The 14218-nt window shown below is 46.1% G+C and overlaps 1 protein-coding gene and 1 non-coding gene across 2 annotated transcripts in view; both read left to right on the top strand.

The window, feature by feature from the left end:
• Window positions 1-2244: 2244 nt before the first annotated feature.
• On the top strand, window positions 2245-2316 carry TRNAH-GUG (transfer RNA histidin (anticodon GUG)). Its single transcript has one exon. It is a non-coding gene; the product is annotated as a tRNA-His (tRNA).
• Window positions 2317-9886: 7570 nt separating this feature from the next.
• The window catches only part of LOC149347066 (uncharacterized), a 104900-nt gene continuing 100568 nt past the window's right edge, over window positions 9887-14218 (top strand). The window contains exon 1 of the mRNA XM_089586840.1: window positions 9887-11004. The gene's annotated coding sequence lies outside the window, so the exon portion shown is untranslated. The remainder of the gene's footprint in view (window positions 11005-14218) is intronic.

Raw genomic sequence — 14218 nt, 5'->3', positions numbered from 1 at the left:
TATTCGTCCCCAGCTTCCACTGAACTATTTCGATGAATGGCTCGGACGATTAGTGCGGCGGCAGATTCTTTGCTGAACTAAACCACGCTAGAAAAACAAAACTTCACTCACAACATAGCTAGATCGGAAGTTACGTACCTTCAAAGCTTCCTGCTGTTAGAGAGATTTAATAACTGATTTAATAACGGGGACGTACTATAGCGGAGTCGTATACTAAGGATACCAGTAGAGCGAATAGGAACTGCGTGAGCAGTGCCGAAGAGGCCATCGATATCATGTGCTGTTGCAAACCAACAAGCCTCAACGTACTGCAATCCTTGCATGCTTATATGCTCAGGCATTTCCTTGGAGCTAGGTTAATTAAACTTAATGGGAGATTTCAATCTACCCAATGTTTATTGGAACACTATGCTACATCATTCTAAACTCGCAGACTTACTGTTTGATACCATGCTAACCTTTAATCTCAGTCAAATTATAAATAAACCAATTGTGTACGAGGCAGAAGGGTCAGGGTTCGGGCTAGTGGGTAGTCAACATGATTATCCATAGCACACAAAATTTAAGGAACACAACTCAAGCGCTAATCAAGCGCTTGTGTTGTGTCCCTTCAGTTTTGTGCGCTATGGATCCTCACGTACGAGGTAGCAGTTCAAACACACTTGACCTAGTTTTTCTCAGTCATCACTAATAGATAAAGCAAGGCTTCAGCTTCTGGATCATATGTCAGGCCAAAAGATAACACTTTGCAATTTACCCAGTCGTGACATGCTAGTGGCCTGAAAATCATTCGTAACATTTGCCGATTTCCACAGAGCAGACGACACCAGCATACTCGACCACCTATCTTATTATCTTTCTTTGAATAACTTGAAATAGACAGTAACACGGATAGTGAAACATTGTGACAAAGATTGGGACTTATTATAGCTTTTTCCATAAGTTGATACGTACCAGCCAAAACTAAAAAATCAAATAAACGTAACCCGTGGATAAATCGCGACAGCATTCTTGAGAAGAGAAAAGTCAAGAGGCTGTGAACCTCTTTAAAAACAAAACCCAGTATCAAAGGAACCTTTATTCTCTCAATTGCAATCAGTAATATGAAATGTACAATGAAATCCAGAACGAACTATTTTTCTTGCAAACCAATGGTTCTCCGCAGAAATTTTGGCAGTACTTGAACCCTTAAAAAACAAAATAGGAACGTGACGAGTCCTGACGAAAGGAAATAGAGAGTCAACTCACTGAGTAATTATTTTCAGTCGATCTTCGCAACTGGTGACAGAAATTTACCCCATCTAACAGTTCTCAACGTGGGCCTTAGCACCTAGAAGTTGACAAGGCTGGCTACTTAAGCTCTTGCTAAAATTAGATACTAAAAAGCAATATTGAGCCCGAGAATACACCGAACGAATTTCTAGCAAGGTGTGCAGAAGTGACTCAGGCTATGAGAGATGCCGTAGTGAAGGGCTCCGGAGATTTCGACCACCTGGGGTTCTTTAACGTGCACTGACATCGCACAGTACACGGGCCTCTAGAATTTCGCCTCCATCGAAATTCAGCCGCCGCGGCCGGAATCGAACACGCGTCTTTCGGGCCAGCAGCCGAGCACCGTAACCACTGAGCCATTCTTTCTTTCTCTTTCTCTCTCTCTCTCACTCACACACACACACACACACACACACACACGCACGCACGCACGCACACGCACGCACGCGCGCACGCACGCACGCGCACACGCTCACACACACAAAGCGATATACGCGCTGCGACCGGAAATACCACCACCAAACTGCGGAGGCGCAGCGTTTAGGACATGGCTTACGAGACGTTATGCTCAACCAGGCGTCCGCAACAGCCAACTTTTTCGGCTGCTCGCTGCATTACTCCCTACATAATTATTATTCTCTCCTAACGTTCGTTAAAAGTGGGCAGTGTCAACTTCCAACACACACCTAACCGCCTAAATATGCAGGCGAACGTTGACCTTGCCGCCGCAACCTCGCTCCAAAACCACCGCCAGCGTGCGTCGCGATAAAAAAAGAAGAACGCGGTGCGGCAGACAGGTCTTTTGCTGTGTCCCATGCTGGTTACGAGAGCAAACGAATCAGCTCTCGCAATTTCTGAAAAGGAAAATCAATGAAACGGCGGCAAACCAAAGTGAGCAGCGGAACACGACAGCAACACCGCGCATAGCCTTCACATCGACTCGGAAGCCGTGGTTTCCCGCCCAGTTGGGTAGCCGTGATCGTATAGTGGTTAGTACCTTGCGTTGTGGCCGCAATAACCCAGGTTCGAATCCTGGTCACGGCACATTTTTTTTTCTTCAGTATTTTTTTTTTTTGGCACGGATATTTTGTGGGCTCGGTCACCCCGATCACGTTCTTTCTTCCTCAATTTTTATCCTTTTAACTGCGTTCAAGATCAGCAAGCAATCGCCCGCTGTATACGCTCGCAACTGCAGCGTGCAGCCCCAACATGCCGTTTTAATTCACGCAATTTCATTGAGTTTCTGCTCTTATTTCCACCTAATTCAGCCACCACTTATATGCGCGAAGCAAGTATCCAGTGGAATAGCGTAAACCTTCATAATCGTTGAACGCAATTCCATTATGATATATGAGAAGCAAATGACTCGTCGCAAAATAATTTAGTTGCTGAAGCAAGCAGTGGGGTTGGTACTAGAGCCAGCCCCTAAGGCTACAATTATTAATCCTGCATTATAGGCAACAACAAGAAAGGCAAGTCTCTTACGTGCCACCTTTGGCGCCATTGTTTTGCATATAATTATCCGCTCGGGCGCTACCTCCGGCCACTGCTCCGGCGGAAAGCGCGTGTCGTTTATGGTTTGCATTGTTATTCTTTTTTTTTTTTTTGCGGCTTGAGTCTGATGTCATTGGGTTCGTGGGTTCGTTTGCAGGCTGATTCGGAACAACTGCAGATCGCAATGTGGTTTTATGCCAAGGCAAGCCAATGCGACCAAATATGTGCCCTCCGCGAAGCATGCACTCTTAGCGCGCTAGATGCTGTCGAGTCGTATTACTTTCCTGTCGATGGACCATTCGACAAATTTTGAAAATGTGTTGCCTTTCTGATGGACAAACGGCCTCCAAGCGACTCCGGAAGTGTACCAATCGATTAGGAAGTGTGTGGGTACACGACTCCCAATTGCTAGAACTTAGTGTTAGCAAGAAAACACATCGATTTATGGTTTCCTTGCGCGGTGACAGTTTTGACGGCTGCGCACAATTATTTGGTAGTTTAGCATGTCTCTCATGACGGTTTCCTCATCTAAAGAGTAGTGCTCTATTTCCCCAGAGTGTTCCAAAACCTCATTGATAAAATCTGTCATATTTTTTTTTTCCGTGCGTGAACATACCCCTGCTCACTATCGCTTTCATCTCACCTGTCAGCATTACGCACCTTCCCGTATACATAGCCCCGAGAGCGGGTGGGGAAGGAATAGTCAGCAGGTAGTGACACATTTCCAAAGTAACACAAGCTGTACGGCCTGCTGAACACAGCGTTATGGGCCTCTGCCGATCTAGCGCTGCTTTTTCGAGGTCGCTGCTCTTGGTCGTGCACCGATATCTAACGCCGATAGTAGCACGTCGCCAGCACTGTAAAGGGTAGAACCTGTTCCTCCTTCGCCAATACGTTCAAAATCCCATGCTGATTTGCAAGAGAGATGCTCTGCGAGTAATCGTAAAAATACTTCGGAAGAGACGAGAGGAACGCGATCTTACACCTTGAAAGAAAAGCCCAAACGAAAACAGATGAATGCTAGACAATGTCGTCACGTGGGAAGCCATGCAGAAAGAAAGAAAGGTCAGTGGGTGAAGGAAAAGGAGAGTGTGTTGGGGAGACAGGTGCCAGACAGAAGAGGATTGGGACGGTGCCGGGGTCAGGGATGGACGGGCGGAGGCCAAGAGCTACGCAGAAGGGTGAACGGGTGCAGAAACAGCAGAAAACGAGAGGACAAAATAAAAGAGAGAAAGTGAGAAGCAGGCAGAAGGATAGGGAGGCGGAGGCGCACAATCAAAAGAACCATAAGAAAGTTCAAGGACCAAAACAATGCAGCAAGCGATGTGGTCAGGAGGTGCCAAGGGCAATGACAGGGGGCTGACGGGATTACGGAAAAGGAGGATTTTGAGGAGAGGGAAATTGTGCCGATGCGTCCCTTCGAGGGATTCGAGAGAAAGACTTTGAGGCTGTTGTTTAGTGCATACCCCATTGGATTATATCTAGGCAGGCCATTCGGGAACAGCAAAGACTAAGAACCACACAGGGGCGGCGGCGAAGGGATAACATACGTTCTCCAGGTGTGGACCAGACGTGCGGGCGATTGGGTCTGTCCCTCGGCCTACTGTCCACTCCGGGTTTTTGCGAGGATGGTGGTGGGAACGTGACGAAATAGCGGGTTTGTCAACGTGCTTTGGAGAGGGTGGGGATGGAAGGATTGGAGAGGGGTATGTGTGTAAGACAACCAGTTGCCAGCGTGACTGGGCGACGCACGAAGACGTAACACTCCCAGTCTAGGGAACTAGGAGGCCTTGACGATTAGAAAGGGGATGCCTAGTATCATCAAGTAGACCACACACTTTGAGAGGCGTAGATAAGCTATTTAAATATATACGCCAAACTTCTGCTCCCAGCTTTTCTTAATTGTCACGTGTTTCCCGAGAATAGCAACGGGCCTTCGCAATGCACGATACAGGCCTCACTATCCGCATCTCGACAGTGTTTTGTTCTGCGTATACATGAAATATTCTAATTCGAGCTCGCTTACTCGTATTTCGAAACCCCGGTTTATTCAAACCGATGCTTTGGCCTCGTCAACATCAAGGCTATTAAAAAGACTCATCTAATTAATTACGAATTTTGTGTAACTCGAGCAATTTTTGAATTCCCCTACAATTCGAACCATCTAGAATCTACTTATTGCTCCCAACCAGGCATGGCAGCTTTTCTTTCTCATTTTTTTAAAACCAAGTGTTTTTACTCTGGAATACTAGCCTAAGCGCTAAGTTGTTGGGGATATGTGCTGAATGCTTTAAAATTTGCTAACAAGAGACATAATTAACACAACTTGCTTTTATCGCGAGATCTCTCGAACTTCCACACATTCTGGCTAAACGCTCACTGAGACTCGATAATGTAATCGCTCCACGATAAGCTGGGCCTATAGAGATGGCCCACAAAGACACGGGAATCCCCAGGCGCTTCTGGAAAAAGAACAGCTAGCGGAGCTCTACAAGTTACGCACGAAAGAGGATCGACGTATTTAAAGGTGCAGTGAAGAGGAATCTGAACTCGTCTTTTTGCCGCGGGTACTCAATCTACACTTTCCGATCATTCTCAGAAACTTCGACTCATTGCCCTGTGGGGCCGATTTCCCGAATTAAATCGGATTAACGTCCGGCTCGCGCCATTTTTTTTTAACACTCCGCGTACGGTGGGCGGAGTTGACCAACGCGTGGAGTGCCATTCAGCAATTCAGCCAGCTCCTTGGAGGCTTGCCGCTCTGCCATCGGCGGAGTAATACGTAGTAATCCGTAGCAGCAAATAGTCCGCTCGTATTTTTATTTCTGCGGGCTTATTTTGCGGCTATGTTATCTGCGAATGACACTATTTATTCACGGAAACCTAAAAAACAAAATAAAGCAAAAGCAAAGCCTCCAAGGAGCTGGCTGAAAGGCACTCCACGCGTTGGCCCACTCCGCCCACCGTACGCGGAGAATTAAATAAAAAGGGGGGGGGGGGGGAGCCGGACGCTAATCCGGTTTAATTAGGGAAATCAGCCACACAGGGCAATAAGTCCAAGTATCTAAGAATGCTCGGAACGTGCAGGTCGAGTTCCCGCGGCAAAAAGACGAGTTTAGATTCCTCTTCTTTGCACCTTTAAGGTTGCCATCGGCTTGGTTACAAATCGTCAGCGTACTGCTGAACACTGAACATTTTTTTCTTTACCTTTCTTAAATTTTTTAACTTTGGTTTCGCATTAAATGCATTATTATAGTGCACCAAACGGACAATGCCACGACGGCGACGTTGTAACGTGTGGTACTAGATATATACGAGAGTGATTACATTATTGTTTCTCTGCCTTAACTCCCCTCTGAGCCTTGACTCGTCCACAATTCTCGACCGCAGGCATATGCACAAAAGGTTCACGGTTGCATCGGCTGGCAATGAATAATAACTGGAAATCATACAAACAAATAATGTGACACAATACCAGGAACGTTTAGGGGAATCCCCCGAGGTGGAGTAAATTTGTAATATGGGAGCAAATTACTCAATGGCATTTGACCAATACTAAACATTTGACCAACACTGTTCCAACTTCGAGTTACTGATCCATTCGCTCTCGTCCTACTTTATCGTACCCCGTCCCGGTTAGCTCAGTTGGTAGAGCGACTGCTCCGGTGAAGGGTTCGGTCCAGGGTTCGAACCGCGGACAAGGACGAAATTTTCTACGAAGTTCCTGTGGAAGTTGTATAGTTCTCTTTTGGAGCCGTATGGCTGCGCTTGGGTGGATGTTAAGGAGTAATTTGCTCACTTATTACAAATTTACACCACCTGGCGGGGTTCCCCCATACATTTGACAAACACAGTAAGAAATAAAATTTTGGACAGGCATGCATGATGCCTGTGTAGAATTTGTGAGGCCCGATAATGTTTCCCTCGCTTCCCTTTGGCGCCGTCACTGCACATTACATGGCACCAACACAAAACATATTTTGGACGAAAAATAGCTTCTTTTAGTTTCCATTTTTCGCACCCAGACGGACACAGTTTTGAAGCTCCCCTGGTCGCAGACAGCACAAGGTGATTCTTCCCAAGCTTCCAGCCGCCGAGGCACTCCGCTTTTTATGACCCCGCGCTTGTCGTTAACAAGATAGTCAGCGAGCACGCGGTATAGTAGTTTACGGTTGTCGAAAAAACGGGCCACAAAGGACAGCCGCCGACTTAGCCGAGTCATTCTCCCGAGGGGACGGACAAATTAGGATGCCACCGACGCGCCCGACGACATCGCCACGAAAGAGAAACGGCCAACGAAACGGAGAAGATAGAGAAAAATGGCAGGCAGAAAAGTGCACGAATCCCCGCGAGTGGCTCTAAAAATGGGCGCCGAAATCTCCCGCCGCCGCCGCTCAGAACAACGGCTCACAAAGCATCACAGGGTGCATACTGTTGACCCCGCAAAATACAAGCCGCCAAAACCACGATACCTATGTCCTGGGCCTATTCTAGCCGAACTGCAGAAAGAAAGAAAGAAAGAAAGAAAGAAAGAAAGAAAGAAGGAAAGAAGGAAAGAAAGAAAGAAAGAAAGAAAGAGAGAAAGAAAGAAAGAAAGAAAGAAAGAAGGAAAAAAGAAAGAAAGAAAGAAAGAAAGAAAGAAAGAAAGAAAGAAAGAAAGAAAGAAAGAAAGGGACCGCAGAAATTTACGATGCCGGTCGCAAACGCCTTATCAGCAGTCAGCTAAAGAAGGAGGCTCATTCGGCTGCCGCACCGCTCGCGCGCTTTCCTCTACCGAAGATTTACCCCGCACAGTCGTGGCTATTCTCAAAGCCCTCGAGGAAAAGCGTTGATCGCAGAAACATCCCCTCGAAAAGCTGGTGTTGGTGCTTTGCTTTGTGCCACGTTAAAGTCCGCGGAGGCTAAACACGTGATTGTGTGTGAGAAAAAAAAGAAGGACGCGGGAAGATTAAAACGAGACGACAAAAAGCAAGGTGCCAGGATTTGTGAAGCCCGAACGATGCAGGCACGGGAGCACCTCCCCCCCCTCCTACCGCCGCTGTCGGCAAATCCTCAAAGGCGGGCAGCAGCAGCAGACGACAAAGACGCCGCCGCTGCGAGCAGACGACGGGCCTCCAGCTTCTGCTGCTACCCTCTCCATCTCCTTCCCCGAACAACTGCGCGTGCGGGCGCCATCTTTACAAGAGAGCAACAACAATCGCAGAGCTCGCAAGAGAGGGGGAAATTAGAAACCTCCGCGCTCCAAGCGAAAACCGCAAAACTGCAGCCGCTTTCCTCTGCTCTTTTGTATTTGCGACCGCGCCCCCGCCCGCCATCTGAACACGCACGGAGGAGTCGCCCTTCTTACGTTTTTTTTTTGTTCGCAATAATTAAGGCGGCCGATCCCAGATGGCGCTCCCTGCGCGGGCGGTTCCTTTGTTTATCATTTATCTATCCCCTCTCTTCGCGGGCATCGTCTGCTAGACGCTTATCGAGCAGACGACGTGAGCGCTCGTGCATCCATTAGTAGAAGCGTGGTATATGCTTCGAGCTCGTCTTCGGGAAGCTTGGAGATGCGGGGAGTGTCTTGAATAGCGGTCACGTTAACAGCACGGACAAACAGGCTCGCTAAAGCGCGTACTGGATATGGCGCGATAACGGAAGCCTTCGAGACTTCGGCAGCGGCTGGCAGTCGGGCGGCCCTTAAATGACGGTGTTACATCACGCTGTGATAAGAACGGCCAGCTGCGACCTACTTATGTCCTAAACCAGGGAACAGTTAGCCCAGCCTCGCTGTTGTGGGCGTGGAGATAAGATTTCGCATGAGAAGCCTCTCCGCTTTTTTTTTTTCTTGCCTTCAGTGTTGTGGGAGGACAGTGAGGCAGTTAGGGCAGGCATATCGCCAGCTTGTTGTGACGAGAACGTATACATAAATAGCCCGCGAGATATATGTGCTTCCTACTTGAGCGGAGAGCCGCGCCTCGCTGATATGAATGCAGAAACAGGTTGCTGTGTGCGTTAGCTTCGCAACAGTTGCAGTTAGTGGCTGCCCGTACAGGCTTCAGGGAATGGGAACGGCGTATCCAGACGGTCGGCCGAGCTCGTGCGGAAAGATAAACGCTTCGTTCGCGGTGGTTTGCCACCTACTGAACTGAGTTATTTATACGGGAGGCCTTCACTCAGAAGGCAGTGCCTTAAATTGTTGTGTTCGCTGCTTGAAAGCACGGTTCAAAAGTAGAAAAACTCATATGCTACCATGATCCATCAAGATCATGATCATTGGTCTCACTATTTATGACAACTTTTATCCTGCTTACTAAATAGGATTTCATACAGTGGGGAGCTGTACTGTTCTGTTTTTTTTTCTTTTGTGCCTTACAACGGAGCAAACAATGAACAGTGGGACGTTCCACAGACTAAAGATCGACATTAAAGTGCGCCCGTAGTTTGATCCAAAAATTGACAGCAGTGGAGAATAGCCGTCGCCTCTATTCGCCTAAGAAGTCGCCTCTATTTTTTTTTTTTTTTCAAAAATCGAGTACAGCTATGCAGTGGTCTGGGCCTATTGGGATATTTATAAGGAGTTCAGGCATACTAAATATTTCTATTTTTATCTGAACTGACCAAGCAGTGATCTCTAAGTAGCTCTACTTTTTCAACCTTCTACACAACCGTATGAAAGGACTATGTAAGGGTTGTCATTCAGCGACACGGTATGGTGGTAACTTTACCTTGAAAAAATAACTTGCAAAACTTTCTTTATTTCTTTTATTTGGGAAAAACCATGTGCTGAGTGCTTAACTCACAGGCTGCAGAAGCTAGATACGCTCGAGTGGGTTCAGCTATACTTCCTATTCCATACAACGTTATTTATTTTTGCTACTGGGCCGCCGCAAAAGTGCTCCAAGGCGGCGCAACAGAAACGCAGCCTGCTGTTCCTTCAAAAACGCTCTCACATCCTGTCTGCTTAATTCTTGTCAACACCATAAAGCAGCTTTGTAAGCGGCGCCCGCGATCACAAGGACGGTAGTTTAATCACTTAGTAAAGGATGGCGCCACATGTGAAACGGCGACTCCGCCCATCCTTCTCTCTCAATCCCCGCCGGCAGCCCACGCGCCAACTTTCGAAAGCGAACCGGACCCACTGCGACCGGTAGCAGACGGCATCCGCGGCCCACCGGAGCAGACGACGCGGTTGCATCGTCGCGATAGGACGATCTGCTCGTCAACGCCAGAGTTCGCGTCAACGCTTCTTATTCAAAGCCAATCCTTGTGCCCCGTTAATCACCAACGGGACATGTTCGGCGAATCTGATCACCTGCAACGGGAACAGTGCCGGACTCAGCGACGAAATGCTCAAGGGCAGTGAGTCTTTAAACCAAGTGGACATCGTGATGGCAGACTAGCCTGCTACTGTTCCAGGAGTGTCAGCATTTCAAACAGGATTACGACATCTGCAGACAAGTTTTTTAGAGCACAGTATTTTCTTCATGCGTCGACATGTGCAGCTGTGAAGAGCAATGCTGTGATGACAGATGCGGCTACCTTTAGAGTGCTGTCCTGTATCCACTTGGACTTGTATCGACTCGTTGACTATCCAGAAGGCTTCTTGCTGAGGACCCATTACTCGGCCCTGATTGTAGAAGACTGTAACCATGCGTCCATATCACCTACCGCAATTGCAAACGCCAATTAACGAATCTGCATTGTCTGTGATTTCTCATTGACAAACCCGCATCGGAGCGCTTTGAAGTTGACAACATCTTCAATGCCGAAGTCCCACGGAGGAATACCTGCTTCTCGGTGACAGCGGTCGACAAGGCAGGTGACCTCCAGAGGACACGACGGAGCTCGCCCGGTTCCGGGTGAGGGGACGATCTGTTCGACATCGAGATCCAAAGGAGGAAGGTCGTTCTCCAGGTTGTAAATAAGGAGCCGCTCTGCTGACGGCCAGACAATCGTTCGTCCGGACCTGCACCTGGCCCGACCGCGACTTCTGGATCGGCGACCTCTTTACGTAACTCTTCCCCGTCTCGTCGGTGTTCGTCGCGTCATCCGTTCGGCTGAGTGCGGAAAGAGCGTAACTTAACTGAGTAGCCTAACGTAGTGCATCGGAAATTTCTGCTGTGGACATTGCAGTGAACCGTTTGTGGAATACCGCTCTACCCTTGTGTCCAAAGGCTACACCGTTCACCAGACAGCGGAGTGAAGTACGACCTAGCGTGTGAGTGATGCTGCGGTATCGACATCACTTCACAGGTAAGCACACGTTTGTTTGCTCTTTGTTCGTGTACAGGCGTGCTAATAGGTGTCATTCTTTCTGTCTTTATTCAAGTCTGTCTTTTTGTCTCGTATAGCGAGAGAGCACGTTTCTTGTTTGTTTTCTGAAGCCTGAAGAACGGAGCGTTACGTCGTAGATCATAAACCTGCAATAATCCCCATCTGCCCGTTTAACTAAGTAACCTTCGGCAGCATTCCGGAGACTCAGACTCTGTTTCCGATCAGTCGGTTTTGTCGAAGCCAGTCACTCAGCAACATCTGCCACTAGCTCGTTGAGTTACTCAGCTTGGATTCGAACTTATAGGAGTAGAGAAACCGAAATTTTCATAGTGTATTTTTTCTTTTGATTGATGCATAAGTTATTCATAAACATGAATCACCGCGTGAAATTCGGCGACGCTCAGTACCTAACTTGTAACTTTATTCATTGTTCTATGCAGTTTCGGCTTCGGTTTCAGCAGTCGAAGGACGGTTGCGATGTCACGGGTAGGCACCAGATCACATGAGGTATACACAAACTGCAATATAATACCTATCTGCACACTTGCTGCCTTTTCGGCTCTGCAGCAGTTGAGCATAGGAATTTCCGTGAATTAAAACGGCAAATCAGTGCTTATATTGCAGTTTTTATATGGTCCACGTGACCTTATACTTACTTTTGACGTCACAACCATCACCAGGCAGCTTAAACTAAACTACAAAGAAAATGCAATTAAAAATTATTTATTGCGTGCTGACGAATTCTACGTGATGATATTTATTTTTTATTTATTTATTTATTTACCCTCAGGGCCGTTAGGCATTACAGCGGGGAGTGGGAATAACATGCAAGTACAAAAAAACAAAACAGCAGCTAGAAATTGAATATAGTTACAGCACACTGGTATAAAATCAATAACAGAATTAACAAAAGGCAGCATTACACAAAACAAAACACAAAAGAAAACAGCAGCTAATAAATTAACAAAGTTATAGACACATACTTATATAAATTTAATAACAGCGTTACGAAATGCAGCAGTATCAATAATTACAGCAATATTGTGGTGAAGGTGATTCCAGCTGACACAAGTTCTGGGTATGAATGAATCGTGAAAACATCTTGTACGACAAGGAGGGATCCAAACTTTGTGACGGTGATCAATGCGCGCTGAAATATAGGGTGGTCGTTTTAGTAACTTCTCTTTAAGATAAGGATTATGATAAATTTTGTGAAAAGTACATAATGAAGCTATTGACCTGCGATGGGAAAGAAGCTGTAGGGAAAGGTTAGCTTTCATGGCAGTTACACTACTAGTACGATGATAGTTGGAAAGTATGAAGCGACAACCGCGGTTTTGAGTTGATTCTAAGTCAGAAATGAGAGATTCGACCCCCGGGTTCCACACCGATGAAGCATATTCCAATTTAGAGAGGAACAATGTTTTGTAAAGTAATAGTTTTAATGAACTCGGTGCACATGAAAAATTTCTGCGAAGGTATCCGAGCATGCGGTTGGCGTTATTTGTAATGTAGTCAACATGAGTTTTCCAAGACAGGTTAGAAGAGACGTGAACACCCAGATATTTATAAGACGACACAGTTTCAAGAGTGATGCCATTAATGCAGTAGGTAGAGGGTGTATTAGATAGACGAGAAATGGGCAAATGCTTGCATTTAGTAATGTTTAGCTTCATATTCCACAGGTTACACCAATCCAGTACCTTGTTAATATCTGACTGAAGAACACATACATCATTATCATCATTAATTTCGCTGTAAATAACACAATCATCGGCAAAAAGACAAATGGAAGACGATATATTATTTGGTAAGTCGTTTATATAAATGAGGAGGGGCCCAAGAACGGACCCCTGAGGCATGCCAGAGCAAACAGGAGAGGAATCTGAATTGACGTTATTTGCTGTTACGAACTGACTTCGGTTTGAAAGAAAACAATGCAACCATGCAAGCACTGTGGAATCAATGTTAAGCCTGTTTAGTTTAAGAAAAAGAAGCTCGTGTGAAACCTTGTCAAATGCTTTAGAAAAATCCATAAATATAGAATCAGCATGGGACCCGCGATCTAGAATGCAATGCAAGTCATTTGTGAAACATATGAGTTGCGTTTCGCATGAAAACAATTTACGAAAGCCGTGCTGGGCATTAGTGAAAAAGCAATTGGATTCTAAAAAGTTAGCAAGATGAGAGTAGATGACATGTTCCATGATTTTACATGGAATGCTGGTGAGCGACACAGGGCGAAAGTTATCAGGGCAATGTTTATCGCCAGACTTATGCAGAGGAATCACCCTCCCAACCTTCCAGTCATTGGGAATACAGCCTTTTTACAGAGACTGGTCAAACAGTTTGGTGAGGATCATTGAACTGTACATCTTTGTGTTAACCAGAAATTTCGAATTAATGTTATCGACGCCACAGGAGGGAGAAATCTTAAGGTTTTCAATTATCCTCAGGATGCCATTTGTGTCAAAAAGAATTGGATCCATGGGAAAAGCATCCAAGACCGCACACTCCTGATTGGTAAGGGAAACATTGCCAGAAAAAGCAGCAACAAAAACACTGTTAAGAACACTAGCGCATTCATTTGGTGAAAATGCAACGCCGTCAGAAGATGTAAGTAGTATTGACGAACTATCTTTCTTGTTCACAGTGTTCCAAAACTGTCTAGGGTTATTAATCACCAAAGCAGGCAAAGTACTGTTACAGAAGGTGTCCTTAGCATTTTTCAGAGCTAATTAGTACTCAGCGGCCGCAGAAAGGTAATAGTCCCATCGTTGTTGCGAATTCGACGATTTCGCCGAGCTAAACAAACCTTTTTTTCTTATTGGATAGCCTTTTTAAAACGTTGTTAAACCACTGTGATTGGCTATTACACCGCAAAATTCTTAGCGGCACAAATGTATTAGTGAGACGTTCAACAGTGTCCCTAAACATTTCCCAGTTAGTGTGGACAGAACGCTGTGGAAAATCTGGTAAATAATTGTTTAAGAAAAGAGCTAATTCACGATTAATAGCATCATAGTCCGCCCGCTTGTAATCTCTAATTGACTTGAAGATGTTCCGGCGATTAGGAATATTAATTTTTACATCGAAATGAAGCAAGGTGTGATCACTAAGACCAGGTAAGTACGAGATTGAAGGGATAAGATCCGGCGCGTTGGTTAGCACAAGGTCTAAAACATTGGAAGAT

The sequence above is a fragment of the Amblyomma mixtum genome, chromosome 4 (genome assembly GCF_055824585.1).
Source record: "Amblyomma mixtum isolate Tamu chromosome 4, ASM5582458v1, whole genome shotgun sequence".
NCBI classification, from domain to species: Eukaryota; Metazoa; Arthropoda; class Arachnida; order Ixodida; family Ixodidae; genus Amblyomma; species Amblyomma mixtum.
The sequence above is the reverse complement of the archived record's forward strand: the minus strand, read 5'-3'. Positions and strand labels throughout refer to the sequence as shown.